Source organism: Asparagus officinalis, chromosome 9 (assembly GCF_001876935.1).
Source record: "Asparagus officinalis chromosome 9, Aspof.V1, whole genome shotgun sequence".
In the NCBI taxonomy this organism is placed as follows: Eukaryota; Viridiplantae; Streptophyta; class Magnoliopsida; order Asparagales; family Asparagaceae; genus Asparagus; species Asparagus officinalis.
This window is the reverse complement of record NC_033802.1, coordinates 28,106,244-28,119,925: the sequence shown is the minus strand read 5'-3', so window position 1 is coordinate 28,119,925 and position 13,682 is coordinate 28,106,244.

Here is a 13,682-nt window from a genome sequence, read left to right as displayed (position 1 = left end):
TTCTGCGAAGGTTAGAAGCCTTAGAAATTAAGGTACGAGCTCCAGTTCAAATCAATCAAATTTTTGCCCCAAGTTGTCACAACTATCTTTCTCCTGCCCATGTTTCAGAGGAATGCCCTCTTCTAGGAAACACTCAATCATTAGAATAGATGAATGCTACATTCCAACGTCCTAGAAATGATCCATTTTCTCCAACTTATAATCCGGGTTGGAGAAATCATCCCAATTTTGTATGGAATCAAGGAAATCCCTCCGTAAATCAAAATTTCATTCCGCTTCAAACTAGCAATTTCTAATAGGAAACACTATTCCATTCAATGCACCAAACAATTTTTAACAATCTAATCTACCTTTTCCAAACCAACATCCTCATCCTCATCAACCCATAAATCCTTCAGGTCTAGACCACGAAAAACGTCTTAGTATCTTAGAAAAGGGTTTAGATGCTATAATTAAAGCTTCTATACAAATCACCAACATGTTGACCCAGTCATAAACCACTCTGAGTTCCTTCATGCAAACAACCGGCCAAGTGCTCAACTCGAACACTCAAGCCATAGCCATGTTAGAAATCTAACTTGGGCATCTAGTCAATGTCGTAAGTGAGAGAGAGAAAGGAAAATTTCCAAGTCAACCTGTTATCAACCCTAAAGACAATGGATCCAGTTCAAACTAACTAGCCCATATGAATGCAATTCACACATTGCGATAAAGAAAACAAATAGATAACCAAGTTAGATTGCTACCGGATCAAACCCCCTCTCCCATCCAACACACTCCTTCTGATAAAGTGATTCCTTCTGATGACCAAGAAGCTGAACACGAGATTGAGCCTAATCTAGATAGGTATAGGCCTGTTGCTCCTTTCCAGACAGACTCAAACCTAGGAAAAACTCCCCGCAGGTTGAGAAAATCCTAAAAACTTTTAAGCATATCAAGATTAACATCCCTCTCTTAGACGCAATTGAACAAATTCCCTCTTATGCAAAGTTCTAAAAAGACTTATGCACTAAGAAAAGAACTACGAATGTCCCCAAGAAAGTTTTTTTAGTTGCCAACCTCAGTGAAATATTTTTAAAACCCATGCCCTTGAAATATAAGGATCCTGGTTGTCCCACAATTCCATGCGTTATAGGCAATACTCACATTGATAAAGCACTTCTAGACTTAGGAGCCAACATAAACCTCCTTTCTTATTCAGTCTATCAACAGCTAGGTGTAGGAGAACTTAAACCAATACGGTGCACCCTATAATTAGCTGCTAGATCCGTAAAAATTCCTAAGGGAGAGGTAGAGGATGTTTTGATCAAAGTTGGAGAGTTTATTTTTACTGTTGATTTTATTGTCTTGGAAACACAGCCTATTTCTAATCTCAAAAGTCAAATCCCAGTTATTTTGGGAATATGAATGTTGACCCTAATATTTTCAACCTAATAAAGGAACCCCGTGATCCATCTGATCAACCCATGGAGGTGAGTTTTATAAGGGCATATCCAATAAACAACAAGAGGGAGGATGTGAGTTAGATTCTTGTTTATCTGACTTAATTCTTGAAGAGTCTTTCGATGATGAATTAGGGTTAGAGTCGATGGTCAATCATGTATCTACAATTGGCTGGCAACATGAACCCTTAGAAATAGAGCCCCAAGTCCAACTTCACCCATCTGTTGAGGAACCCCCTAAGTTAGAGCTCAAACATTTACCTAAAAATCTAGAGTATGCCTACTTAGAGGAGAACGAGACTTTACCAGTTATCATTTCTTCTGACTTGACTACCGATCAAAAGGAAGCTCTCTTAAATGTCTTAAGAGAAAATAGGGAAGCCATTGGATGGATCATGGCTGATATTAAGGGAATTAGTCTAACCATTGTTCAACACCGAATCCATTTGATTGATGATGTCAAACCTACTAGAGATCCTTAATGTAGGTTAAACTTGGTAATGAAAGAAGTTGTTAGGAAAGACATTCTGAAATGTCTTGATCATGGGATCATTTATCCCATTTCTGATAGTTCATGGGTGAGTCTAGTCCAAGTAGTTTCAAAGAAATCTGGGATCACTGTGAAAAAAATGAGGCTAATGAGCTGATTCCCACTCGGATCCAAACTGGATGGTGAGTTTGCATTGACTATATAAAACTAAACTTAGCCACTTGGAAAGATCACTTCCCTCTTCCATTCATTTACCAAATGTTAGAGCGCTTAGCAAGACACGAGTTCTATTATTTCCTAGATGGATATTCAGGTTACAATCAAATTCCTATTGCTCTAGAAGATCAGGAGAAAACCACTTTCACATGCACGTATGGAATATTCGCATACTGACGCATGCCTTTTGGGCTGTGTAACACACCTGCCACATTCCAACATTGCATGATTAGTATTTTTTCCGACATGGTAGAAAGATTTCTTGAAATTTTCATGGACGGCTTTTCCATTTTCGGTGACACGTTTTCAGAATGTTTGCATCATCCTAAACTGGTGCTATCACGGTGTAGGGAGAAAAATCTTACTCTCAATTGGGAGAAATATCATTTCATGGTCAAACAAGGCATTGTCTTAGGACATGTAGTTTCTAATAGAGGTATTGAAGTGGACCAAGCTAAGGTAGACCTCATTGCTAACCTTCCTTCTCCCAAAAATATCAAAGATGTCAGATCATTTCTTGGTCATGCTGGTTTTTATCGACGTTTCATCAAAGATTTTAGCAAAATTGTTAGACCATTGACCAATCTCTTAGCCAAGGATACATCATTTGATTTCTCCCCCGAATGCCTCAAAGCTTTTGAGTATCTAAAAAAGGAGCTAACCATGGCTCCTATTATTCATGCACCAGATTTGACTTTAACCTTCGAATTAATGTGCAATGCATCTGATTTTGCAATCGATGCTGTTTTAGGACAACGGATTGATGGAAAATCGCATGTGATCTACTATGCCAGTAGGACTTTGAACGATGCCCAGCAAAACTACTCTATCACTGAGAAAGAATTTTTACCTGAAGTCTTTGCCTTAGAAAAATTTAGGTCCTATCTCATCTGGTCTTTAACCAAAGTTTTCACGGATCATGTCGCACTTAAGTATCTTTTGACCAAAAAGGATGCCAAAGCACGGCTCATTAGATGGATTCTCCTGCTTCAATAGTTTGACATTCAAATTCTTGACAGAAAAGGAGCAGAAAAACCCCGTAGCATATCACCTTTCTAGACTCCTGAATGCACCAACATCAAGCATCCTAATCAACAAACATTTTCCAGATGAACAACTCCTACAAATCTAATATGTTCCATGGTTTTCTGATATTATTAATTACTTAGTCATGAAACAGATCCCTTCTCATTGGTCTAAATAGGATAGGTCCTGTTTCCTCTCCTAGGTAAAATACTTTTACTGGGATGATCCATATCTGTTTAAATATTATCCTGATCAGATTTTTAGGAGATGTTTTCCTACAGAAGAAACTAAGAGTGTTCTGTCCTTTTGTCATGAGCAAGCATGCGGAGGTCACTTTGGCCCAAGAAAAAATAGCTAAAAAATACTCCAGTGTGGGTTATAATGGCCAACTCTTTTTAAGGATTCATATGAGTTTTGCAAAACCTGTAACCGCTGTCAGCTTTTAGGAAAAGTTACTAGAAGAAATATGATACCCTTACAACCTATCTTAGTTGTTGAACTCTTTGATTTGTGGGGTATCATTTTCATGGGAACATTTCCAAATTCCTTTAGGAAATATCTACAATCTAGTAGTCGTCGAATACATGTCAAAATGGGTTGAGGCGGTAGCTTGCAAGACTAATGATAACAAGGTTATTGTCATGTTTTTGAAGGAGAATGTTTTTGCGCAGTTAGGAGTGCCTCAAGCAATCATTAGCGACAATGGTACACATTTTTAAAATTGTTCTTTTGAAGCTTTGATGAGGAAATATTCGATTACGCACAAATTATCAACTCCTTATCACCCACAAACCAGTAGTCAAGTAGAGGTCACGAACAGGCAGATTAAATAAATCTTAGAAAAAATAGTTAATAATAAAAGAAAAGATTGGTTTGTAAAATTATGTGATGTTCTATGGGCATATCGTTCAGCATTCAAAGCCAATTTGGAAATGCCACCATACAGGCTGGTATTTGGAAAAGCTTGTCATCAACCCGTTGAATTGGAACACTGAGCAATGTGGGCTATTAAACAGTTGAATTTTGACTTAGATTCGGTAGGAAAAACCAAGTTGCTCAAATTAAATGAGTTAGAAGAAATTTGAAATGATGCATATATAAACTCAAAAATTTATAAAGAGAAAATTAAGATTTTTCATGATAATTCAATTTTACAAAAAAATTTCACTCCAGGACAAAAAAATCTACTATACAACTCAAAATTACATGATTTTCCTAGAAAATTGAGATCGAGATGGTCAGGTCCATTTATTGTCAAACAAGTTTTCTCACATGGGGCTGTCAAGATAGAAAATCCAAAAAATAAGCATATTTTTAAAATTAATGGTTAACGTCTAAAACCATTTTTCGAATATTCTACACTCCATACATAACAAAAAAATTTATTTTATTTTCTAAAAAAAGAAAAAAAAGAGTTCCCCTTAATAATTAAAAAAAATTATTATGTCATGAGCTTTGAAAAAAACAACAAAACAAAAACAAAAACAAATATTTTCTTCGGCCCAATAATAAAAATTAAAAGGAATTATTTTGAAGCCCATTCTAAAAAATTAAAAGCCATTTGACCCAAACGCTGTGGGTATCGATACCCGTATCGATGCACATATCGATATAGGTATCGATACCTTTTTGCTTGCCGCCTCAAAACCCGCAACCAGCCTTCCCCTGTTTTCATTTCTTTCAAAATCTATTTTCTCCCTCTCTAAAACCCTAATTTCACCCACCAAATCCACACAAAATCAAGAGCAATTGGAGGCATTTTTATCAATTTTTTGGGTTTCTTCTACATCTATTCAAGGTATAATCTCCACTTGATCTTGTACTTTCAATTTTTACTATTTCGTCAATGTGTATATGGGTGATTTATGGGTTGAATCATGGGTTGTTATCATAATTATTCAAGGATTGATTGTAGAATTTGATTAATTTACCAAATTGAGGGCTTAAATTTGGGGTTTTGTGCAAATCCAAAAATTCTTAGGGTTTTGTGAAAATCCAAAAATTCTTGGGGGTTTTGTACAAAAACCAAAAATTCAAACCTTCAACTTGGGTGAAGAATGATTGATTTACAAATAAATTCAAATTGAAGTTTGAATTTGGGTGGTTTTATGTAAAACCCGAAACTTGAATTTGAGGTGTTTTGTGCAAATTCATAATTCAAATATTCAAATTTTAACTCAAGTGAAGAGGGACCAATTTGCCAATAATTTCAAATTGAAGTTTGAATTTTGGGTGTTTTGTGAAAAAATCTAAAATTTGAATATGGGGTGTTTTGGGTAAAATCCGAAAATTCAAACATTCAAATTTTAACTTGTGTAAAAAGTGATTAATTGGTCAAATTAAAGTTTGAATTGGGTATATTTCTCACATTTGAAAATTTGACAATTTGATATAATAGAGAAGATTAGCGGTGTTTTATTAAATTCAATATTTTTAAGGTTTAGCTTATTGTTGTCATATCGACATGCATTTTTCACAGATCAAGTTATCAAATTTTTGACAGTTTTGGTCAAAAAGAATAATTTTAATAACTTGAAATTAACTCATGTTGAATAATTTGTAGCTAAATTCTTTTAAAAAAATAAATTAGGAATTTTGTTACTTTTGTTAATAAAAATTTTTTCCTTTTCTTTCTTTTTCTATAGATGCCCCTTATAAAGAGATCCCAAGCAGGTTCATCATCCTCTCAAGGTCCTTCCGTTGACGACATAGATAGACCCACAATTTTGGCTAGAATGATGGGTCTAAATGTTTATTTTGAGAGAGGTTTTCAGATTAGCGCATTGCAGACTTATAAATCTACACTTGACATGTTGACTGTAGTTGGACTTAGAAACATGATGGATAAACCCTTAGAAAAAGCAAATATTTCTTTAGGTCGTGAGTTCTATGCTAGATGGGAAGTTGATCCAGATAGAGAATTTGCAGGTTTTTCCATTGTTAGAGGTGTTAGGGTTATGTTTGATCTTTCTACAATTCCTGACACACTTGGACTTAAGGAACCACCGACTGATGTACCCGATTATTACCAATTAGCTTCTACCTTACAACCAGGGTTATATTTGTGTGGATGTGATCATCAGTGGAGGGTGTGTTAGATTGAGCCAGGACATAGTCTGCATAACGAGCTCAGCTTATTTACCCCTATTTGATTACTAGACTCTGCCACAGATTTTACATTCCCATATTCGCAGAGGATAGATTAGAAGCAGGGAATGGGTTATTAACAGATCAGACTGTGAGGAAGAGTATTTCAAGGCGAGATCAGCCAGGATATTCACGTAGAGCTCCTCCACAAGGCCAACCAGCTACACATGACCCCATTCATGAAGAGCAGCCTAGGATGCAAGGTCAGATAAATAGGATGTAGGGTCAGATAAACTACCTCACCGAGTTCATGGCATATTTGATGAGAGAGTGGCAGAGGGTGCATGGAGATATAGCTGAACCTCCACCTAAGCTTTAGAGTTTTATTACATTACTTTAGCCTGATGATTTCCTGGGAGAGGATGAGGCGGGACCAAGTACAGCAGTTGCCACTGATGATGCGAACAACGATCTATTTGGTGATGAGCAGTGGGGGATGTATCTTGTACTCAGTCTTTGACTTTTATTTCGTCATGTACTTATATACTGTGCTATTTTGGATGTTATTGTTAGTATTTACCTTGATGACAATGCAAAATCTGGGTATGGGGGTGTAAGTTAGTTAGTTTTTTTTTATATTTTGCTTCATTTTTTTAAATTAGTATTTAGTTTTTCTTAGTTTTAGTATTTTTTTTATTTCCCTCTCATTTTTCTAGTTAGCATTTTCCTTTTTTTAGTTTTTAGCCAAAAATAAAAAAAAGTTGTACATATATATATTATATATAATATATATATATACTATATAATATATATTATATTATATACTCATCATTATATACTATATATAATATATATACTATATATAATATATATATATAGATATATATACTATTATATATTAATATTATACTCATTTATATATACTATCTAGTTATATTATAATATTAATATATATATACTATATATATATATATATACTATACTAATATAATATATAACATATACATATCATATATATAGATAATGTATATATATATATATAAAATTATCTTCTAGCTAATTTGATCAAGTCAATGGTATAATTCGAATGCATATTTGATAAAATTTAAATTTTCTATCGCAGTAGTGTAGTTTTATACTCAAAGTTCACCTTTATAATAACTCTAAATAAATTTCTTAAGAAATAATTTTCAGTAGTATACTTCACTTAAGCCTTAACGTTAGATTTTTAATTAAACAATTAATTTTTACATATCTAGCTTAGAGTTAACCAATAATTTTTCGAAGTGTCTTGTCTCAGGCATGATTTCAAGACACACACACACACACACCACACACACACACACACACAACACACACACCACAACACACACACACACACACAACATAATATATATAGTATATATATATAACATATAATACTATATATATATTATATATATTATGATAATATATATATATATATATAATATAATATATTATATATATCATATATATATATATCTTGAATTCAAGGTGATTCTATCTTATAAAGCCTAAGTTGATTGAGTTATTAAATCCAAGAAGTATTTTCATACTTATTGATCTAAGCCCAATTGGCTTGGGATTCATTGGCCCAAAACTTGCTAAATGGTCACTTAGAAAGCCCAATAAAGTAAAAACAAATTCACCAAAAACTAAAGAGTTTTAAAAAATAATAATAATACTATTAATGTTTTTATATATATAGTTATATTTGTATATATGGTCTTGAAACATGATTTTTATTAAGAGACTTGAAAATTATTTAAAACAAAAGGTTAGCATGTTTATTTAAAAACTTTTAATTAAATTTGTAAGTTGGACTTGGTTTTGTATAGCTATAATGAAAAGATTTTCTAGGAGATTTACCTTAGAGTTATATATAAAAACATTTTTTTGAGTAATAACTAGCTTCAAGAAGAATGTTTGAATACATCAAGTAAATTAATTACTCACTAACTTCTTTGAATTGGCAAAATAATCAAATTTTGTGGGTATATTCACTGCAAACCCTCATGACACTACAACTCGTCCTCTAGGGTAACCTAGGGGTTTAAAGGCTTATTTTATGCGCTAAATACAACCGCGATTCCTGCGAAAGTAAGTTAAGATTTTTAATTTTTTTTCTTTACTAGAGGACTAGCAAAAGTTTAGGTATGGGAGTATTTGATAATTATATTTTTATTATAATTTTATATCCTCATTATCTATTTTTTATGAATAAATATACCACTAATACTTTTTTTTAATTACAGGTTAATGAAGAATAAAGCCCAAGATCTTATCTCTCAACAAAAGCCCAGGAAATTAATGAAGAATACAAGCAAAAGCCAAGTTTCAAAGCCCAAAGCCCAATGGAAGAGAAGAAAATCATCTAACAAATCAAAAGACGAAGCTATCGATGCCAGCATCGATAGCGGCATCGATGCTATCATCGATGCTATGTTCCAGTAGCAAGATTAAAGGCTGAGATTACATGTCTTGGAACTCAAGCTTAATCCAATGGCTGTCATTCATTATTGTAGGATATAAATAGGGGTAGAGAGTGAGGGGTTGAGGGTGTAAAAAATTTTATAACTCCATTTGGAGAGGAGGGTTACTCTTAATTGAGAAAACCTTCTAAATTTGTAACTTTTGTTACAATTAATAATAAAAATTCACCGCTTCATATTTTTCTTCTCTTTGTTGGATGACGATGATGAAGATGAAGATCAATTTAAAGGTTTGCTTTTATGAGGCTAACCCCTCTTTTATTGATAATTTTCTCTTTTATTTTTTATTTCTGTATAGTAATTTTTTTTTCTTATTGCTTAGTAGTTTAGATTTACATTAATATCTTGTAGAGTAGATTTATTTTCTTATCTTTATTTTATTTTGTACTTTTAATTTGTAGAGTAGATTTATTTTTTCGTATAATCTAGATTTTCATTTATTTTCTTTTCTTTGCAATTTAGTTAGATTTATTTCTTTGTTCATAGTGTAAATTTCTTTGTTCTCATTTCACTTCTTTGTAATTAGTTTTTATTCTTTTTCATTCTTAAGATGTGGAACTAATCCTTGTAGGAATCCTAGAATTGTATGAAACTAGCCTAATTTTCTTTATATTGTGTGAATTATTCTCTTGTACTTAAAATGATCATGAGTAGGATAATCAACTAGAGAACTAATTAGTAGAAGAAGAATTTAATGATCTGTGCTTATCGTGAGTTGTTTGATAGGTTATGCTTATAAATTCTAGAATTACTATCTAGTTGTTGTCCTTTTCATGAATAGTAACTTTGCTTAGATGATAATTTGATAGGTTATATTTTTCTTAAATGGTTTGATAGCCTATGCTTAATAAATCTAAAGTAAAATATGATAAAAATAGAATGGTTCATAATTTATAATTAAAATTAGCTAGTGGATTCAATTCTAGATTCTCCATATCTTTAATTGAATCCTCCATCTTCATTTTCTTAAAAAATTTTTTATTCTTGATTTTTCAATAATTTTTCTTTCCTCTTATTTTCTTTGATTCCTTTCTCTCCTCTCAATTTTTTTTTATTGTTTTGCATATATTCATAACACTCATCATATCTCTCCACAACCATACTCAATCATCACCCCTAATTGTCATGCACACAACATAAGAACCGATACTAATTATCTCTTACAAACACCTTCCTCATGGGATCGATAACTTTTTATACTATAACTTGAGTGGTTATATACTTGCAACCTTTGGTACACATTTATGCGCTATCGCCAAGGTCTTCTGAGTCAAACCTAACAGAGTGGTTGGTGCGCCTTGGTTTTATCCTCAGAGGGTACTATGGTTTTTTACTGATGGAGTGCCTTGGTTTTACTTATATGAATAACACAAAGGTCTTTTGAGTCAAAGCTGACCGAGTGGTTGGCGCGCCTTGGTTTTCTCCTAAGATGGAACCAAGGTCTTTTGCTCATGGAGTGCCTTGGTTTTACTCTTATGAATGACACCAAGGTATTTTGATAGATGCCTTGAACTTATGAGAATGATGCCAAGGTCTTTGTATGAGTCGACCACTCAAGGGACGACTCGGCCTTATCTTCCTGCGAATATTCATAGTGCCACAAGAGCACAATATGATAAATTTGTTAAACTCAAATGATTTTATATTACAAGTGGGTCTTACAATCGAGATTATTAAAAGTATTTTTTGAGATGTTTGATATTCTAGGGATGTTGTAAGATCCTTCCGTCAGGGCTTTTCAATCGATAAGTGTCTGGCTGCATTTCTTTGAGGACAGTATAAGGTCATTCCCAATTGGCAGCCAGTTTGTCGCGCCTAGTATCATTATAAAAAATGACCTTCTGAAGAACTAGATCACTGATGTTGAATCTTTGGGGCCAGACCTTGCTATTGTAGTGCCTTGCAATACATTGTTGATTGATGATTTAGGATCGGAGAGCTTTCTCCTGGACTTCATCAATGAGATCGAGACCTATTCAAAGCCCTTATGAATTCAAGTCTTCATCAAAGTGCTTTAGTTGAATTGTCGGCATGTTGATTTTAACTGGGGTGACCGTCTCGGCTCCATAAGCAAGCTTAAAGGGTTTCATACATAGAGCTCTTATGAGTTGTGCAGTAAGACCATAGGATTCCAAGAAGTTCCTCAGCCAAATTTTTGATCATTTTGTCCACCTTCTTCAAAGCTTGGAGAATGTACTTGTTGGCAGCTTCTGCTAGTCCGTTGCATTTTCAATGGGCAATCGAGGTGAATCAGAGCCGGATATTCCATTCTTCGCAAAGACTCCGAAAGCCTTCACTATCGAACTGAGTGCCATTGTTAGTGACAAAAGAGAGGGGAACACGAAACTAGTAGACAATGGACCTCCATAAGAAATTTATGATATTGCTCTCAGCAATTTTTGACAAGGGCTCAGCCTCGATCCACCTAGTGAAGTAGTCGATGACTACAATGAAAAATTTGTGCTACCCCGAGGCTATTGGGAGAGGCCCGAACAAATCTAATTACCACTGAACAAATGGAATTGGCCTCCAAATGGAGGTGAGCTTAGTGGATACAGCTCTTGGGATACTCGAGAAGAATTAGAACTTCTCACAAAGTAACGAGTCTCTTGGACTCAGCCAAGATAGTTGTAGGCGTCTAAAAATGCCTATAAGTTCTCGTATGTAGCTCGAGACAGAGAGAAGACGATGAACGTCATTGTCCGAATCAAGGAAGATTATCCGACGCCGATAAGCGCATGAAGCAAATTGGTGAACCGTTAATGACGTAGCAATAATCTACCGGAATAGCCATTGACCACCAAATTGGCAAAGCGACTAGCCCGTGCGCTCATCGGCCACCTCCAATTAGCCCGCACACTCATCAGCCAGTTCCAAGTGGCCCGTACGTTCGTCGGCCACCGGAACGGCGAACCAAGCATCCCGCACACTCATCAGCCAGTTCCAAGTGGCCCGCGTACTCATCGGCCACCAGAATGGCGAACCGCGCATTAACGAAACGCATGAAGTGAATCGGGGAAGCGTACAAGTCAGCGAAATGACGAAATATGTGTAATGACGGAACAAGTCAAAATCTAAAAAACTGAGAAAGCCCCTGGCAGCCGAGTCGCGTCAAAACGACTTGGCCATGCCAGTTGCTCGGCCATGGGCCCAGCCACCAAATGGTGGCTCGGCGAAGACACCTGTAACATTGCTTTTTCCCCTTCCGATGATCGGATACCATTATAAATACCTATCTATAAATTAGTAATTCTTTTATTTTTGTATCCCATATAATCTTCTAGCATGAGGGTTTTAACTTAGATAATTTTCATATTATGATCTAGTTAACTAAGTCATATAGCATGCATACAAACTTAGCATGTAAATTTAAACTAACCATGCTTTAAACCTTGATTAGAGATAACCAAATTATTAAATACCTAATGTGAAACTCTATAATTAACATAGTTATTATATTTGTTCAGCCATGTTAGTGGGGGGAATTTTGCATAAAACCCCTCAACTTTGGCCAAATTGAAGACTTCTCTTCACATGGCCTATATATATGTGCACTCCACTTCTTCTTTTTGCCATAAAAGAAGAAAAATCACTCCAAAACCTCCTCCCTCTCCTCTGAACGTCCCCAACTCATCTCCTCTTGTTAAAAAAAAGGGATATTTCATAGATTTCCTTAAGCATCATCTCTTAAGCTCTAAAGATTGAAGAAGAAGGAGAGGAGAAAGAAGATAGTGGAAGACTTTAGAGGAGAAAGTGGAGCAAGTCTCAACCCTAGGTATAATTCTCTTTTTCATGTTGTTATTAAGGATATTAGACTAAAATTATATGATCTAATTTGGTTTTGCCCTTGCATGTGAGGATTTTATCATTGCATGTTACTTTGAAGCAAGGATTAGCCCTTGCAAGTCCATAATTAGTTATAAAAACATGATCTTTATATCTATGAGTATGTAAAATATAATTTTACTAGTTTATAATCCTTATGTGATCAAGTATTAATCATCTTACTTTGGATTAGTGTAAATTTGGGTTGCATGTAAATTTTATGTTGAAACAGAAATTCGTACAGAAATTTCCAGCATGATACTCTCCTAGTAAAATGATCATAACTTTCTTTGTATATATTCAAATGATGAAATTGTTTCTGTTCTAGAAACTAGAATTTCGTGAATTTTATTTGAGACCCTGTTTGTTTAATTATAAAATCAATTACAAGTCTGAAAGTATGATTTAATGCAGTGCATATGTCTGAAACTGTCTGCGTGAGTCATGTCCTTTGTAAAGAGCATATATCTCAACATATACCATGCATGCATAAAATTCTTTCTATTCCTAAAACTAGACTCAATTTCCTTTCTGTTGATATGAGATTGAATTAATTTGAATAACGTTTGGTTGGTCTAAACCTAGTTCTAATAGCTAGTATATGTGCTAGAAATTCCAGCCTACCCCCCTGTGTTGTTTTGCATGTAACATGCATTTTAAAAATGGAAAATTGATGAAACTCATGGGACATGGAAGCTAATCCATTATATTACTTACATACCAAGTATGAGCTCTTTGGGATATAGTTAAGTACCCGAAATAAATTATTCATTCCAAACGGTGATCACTGTTTTTCTGCTATAGTTTTGATGGGTGTAGTTTTCTAAGAGCATAACTCTTACTATACACCATGCATTAATGTAAAAGTTTTATATTCTAAAATTAGACTCATAATGGAGTTATTTGGGACTAGTTTCATGCATTCTAGACATCAATTATTATACCATTCATTCACCTAAATCTGCTACATGTACACTACTTGTATTGCTGTGCATATTAGAGATAGTAGATAAGCTTGTGTTGTAGTTTACACCATGATGTAAGCTTTAAGTTAGAAATTTTAAAAGACATAGTGTCTAGAAT